This window comes from Scyliorhinus torazame, chromosome 7 (assembly GCF_047496885.1).
Source record: "Scyliorhinus torazame isolate Kashiwa2021f chromosome 7, sScyTor2.1, whole genome shotgun sequence".
Lineage (NCBI taxonomy): Eukaryota > Metazoa > Chordata > Chondrichthyes > Carcharhiniformes > Scyliorhinidae > Scyliorhinus > Scyliorhinus torazame.
In genome coordinates this window covers 308,132,403-308,141,284 of record NC_092713.1, presented here as the reverse complement: position 1 = coordinate 308,141,284, position 8,882 = coordinate 308,132,403, and positions in this window count along the sequence as shown.

The following is an 8,882-nucleotide window of genomic DNA, read 5'->3' as shown; positions in this document are numbered from 1 at the left end:
CTCTCCAGAGCAATAACGTCCTTCCTGTAATGTGGTGACCAGAAGTGCAGACAATACTCCAGTGTTGGCCTCACCAGTGTTTTATACAATTCCAACATTATATCCTTACTTTTATATTCTATACTTGTGCCAATGAAGGAGAACATTCCATATGCTTTCTTAACAACCTTGTCTACTTGAACTGCTGTCTTTAGGGACCTGTGCACTTATACGCCAAGATCTCTCACTTCATCTACACCTCTTAGTATATTCCTGTTTATTGTGTACTCCCTATAACTGTTTGACCTCCCTAAATGCGTGACCTCACACTTCTCTGTGTTAAATTCCATCTCCCACTTTATCGCCCACTCCACCGACCCAGCTGTATCATTCTGGAGATTGTAGCTATCCTCGACTCTGTCCACCACTCGGCCAATCTTTGTGTCGTCTGCAAATCTGACAATCGTACTCTCCACGTTCACGTCCAAATCGTTACTATATAACACAAACGGTAAGGGTCCCAACACCCAGCCTTGTGGAACACCATTTGAAACAACTTTCCAATTGCAAAGGCAGCCATCTACTATTACTCTTTATTTCCTGTCACTGAGCCAACTTTTTATTCAGTTCGCCACATTGCCCTGTATCCCATGGGTTTTCACTTTCTTGACCAATCTGCCGCGTGGGACTTTGTCAGACACCTTGCTAAAATCCATGTACACCACATCCACTGCACGAACTTCATCAACCCTTCTTGTCACTTCCTCAAAGAATTCAATCAAATTGGTGAGACAAGACCTTCCTTTAACAAATCCATGCTGACTTTCCCTGACAAGTCCATGCCTTTCTATGTGACAGTTAATCCTATCTCTCAGGATTGATTCTGGTAATTTGCCCACCAACAACGTAAGACTATAATTGTTCAGCATTTCCTTCAATCCCTTTTTAAACAATGGGACCACTTTTGCATTTCTCCAGTCCTCTGGTACCTCCCCTAAATCTAGTGAGGATTGGAGAATCATCCTCAGAGCATCAGCTATCTCCTCCCTTACCACCGGCAGTAGCCTCGGAAACAATCCATCTGGCCCTGGTGACTTATCAACTTTCAAGGATTTGAATCCTCTCTCTTTATGATTATCCCATCCAATATCTCGGTGTTCCACATGGACGACTATAACTGCATCATCCATTACCTTTGCAAATACAGAGACAAAATATTCATTTAAAACCCTTCCCATAGCCTCTGAATCTACATACAAGTTCCCTTCTTCATCTTTCATAGGTCCCACTTTATCATGAACTAACCTTTCACCATTAATATATTGATAAAACATCTTTGGGTTTTCTTTAACTTTATTAGCTAATTTTTTTCATGCCCTCTCTTTGGTTTCCTTATTTCCTTTATGACTTCATCCCTGCATTTCCTATACTGGTCTGGGCTCTCTGCAGTCCTTAGTTGTTTGTGCCTATCGTAAGCTTTCTTTTTCTGTTTGATCTTCCCCTGAATTCCTCGAGACGACCAGGGAAGGTCTAGATTTGGCAGTACCGCTCTTATTTTTGGAGGGGACATGTCTACTTTGTACATTTGGGGGCGGGATTCTGCGGGAATCGGCAGGGCGGGCAACTTCAGCGGGAAGGAGTAGCATGAACCACTCCGGCGTCGGGCTGCCCCGAAGGTGCCGAATCCTCCGCACCTTCAGGGGCTAGGCTGGCGCCGGAGTGGTTTGCACCGTGCCAAGCCGGCGCAAGTTGGCGCATGCACGGGAGTGCCAGCGTGTGCTGGTGTCATCCCAGCGCATGCGCAGGGGGGTTCATCTCCCCGTCGGCCACCGTGGAGGTCCACAGCAGCCGACGCGGAGGAATAGAGTGCCCCCATGGTACAGGCCCGCCCACCAGGCCACCGTGGGTGCCAGGCCACTGTGGGGGCACCCCCCAGTGCCAGATCACCCCGCGCCCCCCCGAGGACCCCGGAGGCCACCCGCGCAATCAGCTCCTGCCGGTAAGTACCTGTTGTAATTTACGCCGGCGGGACTGGCCTAAAACGAGCAGCCACTCGGCCCATCGCGAGCCGGAGATTCGCCGGGGGGGGGGGGGGCTGCTGACAGCGGCCGCCGACCGGCGCGGCACGATTCCCACCCCCGCAAAATCACCGGCGCCGGGGAATTCGGCAGCCGGGGGGGGGCAGGATTCTCGCCGCCCCCCGGCGATTCTGCGACCCAGCCGGGGGGGGGCAGAGAATCCCGCCCAGGATCTCTGCTTTCAGTGTTTCCCACTGGTTTACCATTGATTTATCCTCTAGCAAATCTGGCCAGTCCACCTCAGCCAAGTGCCTTCTCGTTTCTGCAAAGTTTGCCTACCCCAGTTCAAAACTTTTACTCCTGCTTTATCTCTGACCTTTTCCATTTTAATCCTGAATCTAACTGAATTGTGATCACTATCCCCGATATGCTCGCCAACTGTCATTTCGCCCACTTGCCCTTATTTGTTCCCCAATACTCGGTCAAGAATTGCATCTCCTCTCGTTGGTTTTGTCACTAATTGGTCAGTGGAGAAAAGTAGAAGATCGGTAATAGGTGGGAGCTAGGAGAGATTGCTGAAAAAATGTGTAGGACACAAGACAAAGGAAGTGTTAATGGCAGTGGGAAGGACTAGAGAAGGTGCTGATAGTGGCATAAAGGTGAGATAGCAGAATGTGATACTAGGAGAACCAAGTTCAACGCTCAGTGAAAGCAAAATTTAAGAACAAGTGAAAATTGGCCCTTTGGGGGGTGGAGCGTTGCGTTGGGACAATAACTTTTGGATGAAAAACAAAAGGGGTCAAGATGGAGCAGAAAGGTCACTGTCTAAAATTGAACTCCCTGTTGAGTCCAAAAGGCTGTAACATGCCTAATGAGATGAGGATCTGTTGTCCCAGTTTGCGCTGGGCTTCACAGGAACATTGCAGCAGGCCAAGAACAGGGCACGTGGGCATGGGAGCAGGACAGTGAGTTAAAATAGCATCTTTATCTCTGAAGAAGAGTCACACGGGCTCGGAACTTTAACTTAGTTTTCTCTTTCCGCAGATGCTGCCAGACCTGCTGGCTTTTTGCAGCATTCTTTTTATTTGGGAACTGATTATGCCCATCCGGTCCCATCTAGATCGGGGTGTGGAATAAATTAAAGAGAGGGAAAGGTGTTAGCCACCGGTTCCTTAGCCTAACTCTCTGTCGTTTACATTTTGTTCTTGTAAGTCTTGAGGTTGAAGAACTATCACATAGGGCAGACATTTTGAAAGTGGGGGTCGCGACCCTCAGGTGGGCCGCGGGAGGGTGTCGGGAGGGTCGCGGAGCCATCCATCGTGGTGTTCCCGATCGCGTGAATTCAGGCACATTGGCCGCAGCAGCCGGCTTTTAAAACTGAATGAGTGCTGTGCATGCCCGGAGACCAGAGGGAAACACCGCCTCCTCCTGACGTCAGCGCGCTGACTCAGGTGAAAAATTCAATTCAGTCTTCCTGCATCTGTCTTGAAATGGCTGAGCCGCAGAACTCCCTTGATAGCAAATTTTAGAGATTAAAAAGATTCACAATACTTTGAGATAAGTAATTCCCCCTCATCTATGTCTAAAATCGTCGCACTGTAATTTGCAGACGATATCCCCAGGCTGTAAACCACCCATCTGAGGAAAAGTTACATCCTGCATCTGCTCTGTAGAGTCCTGAGAGAATAATGCCTGTTTCAATTAGGTCATTTCTCATTCTTTGCTACTCTAGACTATAGAGTATATGCCCAGGTTCACCTTTCGCATTAAAGGTACGAGGAAATGGTGGGTCAAGAAGCTCAGCCAGCGTGGGTCGCGAAGGTTGGCCGGTTGGTAATAATGGGACCCGAGCACAAAAGTTTGAAAAACACGGATAGAGGGGGACGGGAAAGGAAATTCTTCCAGCAGCAGACTGGAACAATCTGGTGAGTGACTGCGTTGAGCATTTGAGGTCCCAAATAGGACAGAAATCTGCAGCATCGGCAGTGAATATTCTTTCTAAGTAGTCTGCTTCTTGGAGTCACACTTTCCCTTGAGGATTGATTCTGCTTTGATGCCAGTCGAATAAACAAATCTTGTTCTATAACCTTTGTGTAGTCCGTGTGCTTAAACCGTGTGTTACATTTACAAGCAATGATATTTTGAAATGTCGTCACTGTTGTAATGTCACAGTCACAGCATCCAAGATCCCACACACAGCACTGTAATAATGATCAGTTCATCTGTAATAAAAACAGGAAATTCTGGAAACACTTGTGTTGCCAATTCGCACCGGAGACGCCAATAATGTTGCTCTTTTTAACTGGATACTGATAGTTATTAATGATAATATTGCTTTTCAGAGTCGCCAGATATCAAATGATACCACCACAAGGTTTTACCAGATATAGATCAAAGACCAAACAACCAGCTAGTTAGTTCAAGTTCAATGATAGTTTATTTACACGCAAGAATTACTTTGACATGCAACATAAAACACTACAAGCTAAATTACACCTAACACTACAACAACCTGTACTTAACTTCAGGCACCCGGCTTTATGCAGAGGAACAAGGCCTTTGTTCGGATCTGGAGTGGCTGGGTCTGGAGAAGTGACTTTGTTTCTGCTGGGCTCATCCGTCTGGTAGCGATCGTTGGTCTTGAACTTGCTTCTGGTCATGGTGCTGCAATTGGTATCAGGTATAGGCCGGGCCAAGAGAGACCGAGCGCCGGGGCCAAGAGAGACTGAACACATGGCAGTGTCTCTTTTTATCCTTCGGGGGTTTTGCGCTCTTTTGGGCGGTCCTTATCTTTGGACCCAATAATTCGGCAGGCTTCGATTACTGCCTTCGATTTTGGCCAATAAAGGGGCGGGTGCCTTGATGGCTGGACGTGTCCTGAGCGGTCATTGACCTTGGCTGTTTGGGCTTTCTGGGTGAAGGGAGTGGCGCCAATGAGTCTGTATCTGTTTCTGATACCTGAGTACAGTCCTTTTGTTCTGGGGAAATGGGCCATGAGAATGCAAATCGGCTGGGGGTTTCGATCGTGTCTGGTTATCTAGTGGCAAAGATACACTTAAGCTCTGAGTTTGTCTGGATCCTGCATTGGCCATATTTCCCATGATTCTTTGCAAGTGACCATACTTCCCTTGTAAGTGGTCATGTTTCCCTTTGTACGTGGCCATCCCAGATGGCTACACTTGTTACAACCAGTCTCCGGCGATGTTCCCCAAATTTATTAATCCGGATCCCTCAATTTGTTATGCCTTGGGTAAGGAGGGATGAGGTGCCTCCCCCTCTATTGGTTAAAACAAGATTAATCAATAAGGATCCCTTCCTTTGCAGATTCCTATGTCCTCGTCCCAATATTTATGTTTAAATGACCAAATTTAACCCGGTTTTCTTAAGTTAAAGAAAGAGTGAGTTTATTAACTAATAAATGGAAGAGAATGATAAAACACATGCATATACATTAGGAATGAGGATTGAGTCGAAAGAAAGTTTAGAAAAAGTACACAAAACAGTCTTTGATTCATGATAAAATGTTACGGCTGCTGCAATTCGTGATTCCAGTAGTGTTGACTTCAGCAGGTAAATAGTTGGTTTTGAGATTCCAGTGTTCAGCAGTTTTACTGAGAAACCTCCCTAATTCCTTTGAAGCTATGGTCTTTGCTGATTTATCTTACTTCCACAATCAGAGAGACAGGGATACCTGCAAATAGACTTTTGCAGGGGTGCTGTTGCTGGCTGATATTCATCTCCCTTTAACTCCCATTGTCTCCACCAGAGATGGCAATTTGTTTCTGTATGCTTTCGAATTGTCTTTGTCTGGTTTGGTCATAGGGGGAAATGTTGACCCAGCACATTGGGGAAATCTCCTATCCGACCCTCTTCAATATGACGCCATTGGATTTTTCACGTTCCCCTGAGAGGGCAGGCAGAAGCTTTGAGCCTAACATCTCGACCAAAAGTCAGCACCTCCAACTGTGCAGCACTGCACAGGGAGGGTCAATCTAGATTATTGCACACACTTCAGTTTCTACAGTGGAGGAGCTGGAACCTTCTTGACTCAGAATTGAGAGAGACAAATGGCTGATCAACAGGAGCCAAATCTATCTGTTTCCTCAGAATACCCAGCCGCTTCCCTTCATTTGTGTTCTGGCTTTTCAACCCTCTCACACAAATTTCCTGTGTGTCTTTTAATGTTTCATTAGGTTTTGGCTGGTGAATTATTGCCAGATCCTCAGTCACGGCGAAATAATCGACAACTGCGTAATGGTATTGAAACATTTAGTTCCGTGAAAATATCTGGAAAAATACATAATTCAGAACCTACTACTGGTCAGCAACTGTCAGCCAACCTGCTCGTCAACTCTCTGGTGTTTGGGCGATCTCTCAGCAATGTTCTAGGCATCCGGATGGTGGCCGTCATTGAGAATGCTGTTCTGAATGAAGATCTCAGCTCTGTGGTGCTGGTCTTCAGAGCTCACTTTGAAGATACCCAAAGTGTATTATGAAGCTCACCTGACCTATAACTTTCATGTTAAGTTTGGCTGGGATGAGCACAGGAGTCTTCACTTCAAGTGTGATTCATCAGACTTCCTAGGTGCTTTTATCAAAACAAAGTTTATTATAAGAATGTAGTTAACATACATAAAACACAGCAAGAATTTGTTATCAATTGCAAACATAAACAAAACACGACAGCTACAGTAATCTATGTATATAACTTTTAATGAATTCCCCTTAGCTGTTCCAATTCAATACTAAATCCAATAAACCAAACCTCTTTCAAGGGCGTAGCCCAGCACACTGTAATCTCACTTGAATGGGACTGGTCCTTTCCCTGAGATCCAGCCTCCAACCAGCAGATTCAAAAGTCCTTCTGCAAAGCAACTCTATCTTTAAAGTTACCAAGGCAGTTTGTTTACCACAACCAATGTGCTTTCAATTCACTGGAACAGCTTTAAAATGAAAAACAGGGAAACACTGCTTTTTCCTTCTGCAGTCCAAAGCAACAAACCAAAACTGAAACCCAAAAACTCAAACCCCCTCTCACCTGATAGCCACAGCCCAGCTCCACCCACAAATGACATCACTGAAGCCATGCTACAAGTCATGTGATAAGACCAAACCTTTCTTAAAGGGGCACTCACATGACAGAGGTATCCTTCAGAGCAGTGTTCTTCAAACTTCTTTTCCGGGGACCCATTTTTACCAACCGGCCAACCTTCGGGACCCAACCCGGCCGACCGTCGCGACCCACACCGGCCGACCTGCGCGACCCACGTCGGCTGACCTTCACGACCCACGCCGGCCGACCTTCGCGACCCACGCCGGCCGACCTGCGTGACCCACGCCGGCCGACCTGCGCGACCCACCATTTTCTCTTACCTTGTTTGCTGCTGACAAAAATGGAGGAAATGGTTTTGGGTCCTTTTGACCCTCGTACAACACTCCTCCAATGGAACCTGTTGGGTGAAGGTGAAGCCTTCCGGTGTCGAAAAGTATGGAGTCTCCATCTGTCCAAAGTTCTGCATTTTTTTCCTGTAAAATGTTATCAAATAAACCCCCCCCGAACTTGTAAAAAAAAAATAAATGAATAAAATGAATAAATCCCCCCTGAACTTGTGAAACAAAAAGCTGCGACCGTTTAAAAAAAAGCGGCTGCACTGCGCATGCGTAGTTTTGCGCATGCACGCCGCCGATCTGGCACGCATGCGCAATGCGGCTGCATTTTTTTTACATGTTCGTGGCTATTTTGAAGGCCGCTTGCAGCCGGCGTTATTTTTTTTTTATTAAATATTTTATTGAAAATTTTTGGTCAACCAACACAGTACATTGTGCATCCTTTACACAATATTATAACAACACAAATAACAATGACCTATTTTATAAACAAAAAATGAATAAATAATAAATAACAAAAATGAAAACTAGCCCTAATTGGCAACTGCCTTGTCACAAGTAACACTCTCCAAAAATATAATTTAACAGTCCAATATATAATTATCTGTAGCAACGACCTATACATACTATACAGTTTATATTAACAACCCTGAGAGTCCTTCTGGTTCCTCCTCCCACCCCCCCCCCCCCCCCCCGGATCCTGGGCTGCTGCTGCTGCCTTCTTTTTCCCATTCCGTCTATCTTTCTGCGAGGTATTCGACGAACGGTTGCCACCGCCTGGTGAACCCTTGAGCCGACCCCCTTAGGACGAACTTAATCCGCTCTAGCTTTATAAACCCCGCCATGTCATTTATCCAGGTCTCCACCCCCGGGGGCTTGGCTTCTTTCCACATTAGCAATATCCTGCGCCGGGCTACGAGGGACGCAAAGGCCAAAACATCGGCCTCTCTCGCCTCCTGCACTCCCGGCTCTTGTGCAACCCCAAATATAGCCAACCCCCAGCTTGGTTCGACCCGGACTCCTACTACTTTTGAAAGCACCTTTGTCACCCCCATCCAAAACCTCTGTAGTGCCGGGCATGACCAAAACATATGGGTATGATTCGCTGGGCTTCTCGAGCACCTCGCACACCTATCCTCCACCCCAAAAAATTTACTGAGCCGTGCTCCAGTCATATGTGCCCTGTGTAATACCTTAAACTGAATCAGGCTTAGCCTGGCACACGAGGACGACAAGTTTACCCTGCTTAGGGCATCTGCCCACAGCCCCTCCTCGATCTCCTCCCCCAGCTCTTCTTCCCATTTCCCTTTTAGTTCATCTACCATAGTCTCCCCTTCGTCCCTCATTTCCCTATATATATCTGACACCTTACCATCCCCCACCCATGTCTTTGAGATCACTCTGTCCTGCACCTCTTGTGTCGGGAGCTGCGGGAATTCCCTCACCTGTTGCCTCGCAAAAGCCCTCAGTTGCATATACCTGAATGCATTCCCTTGG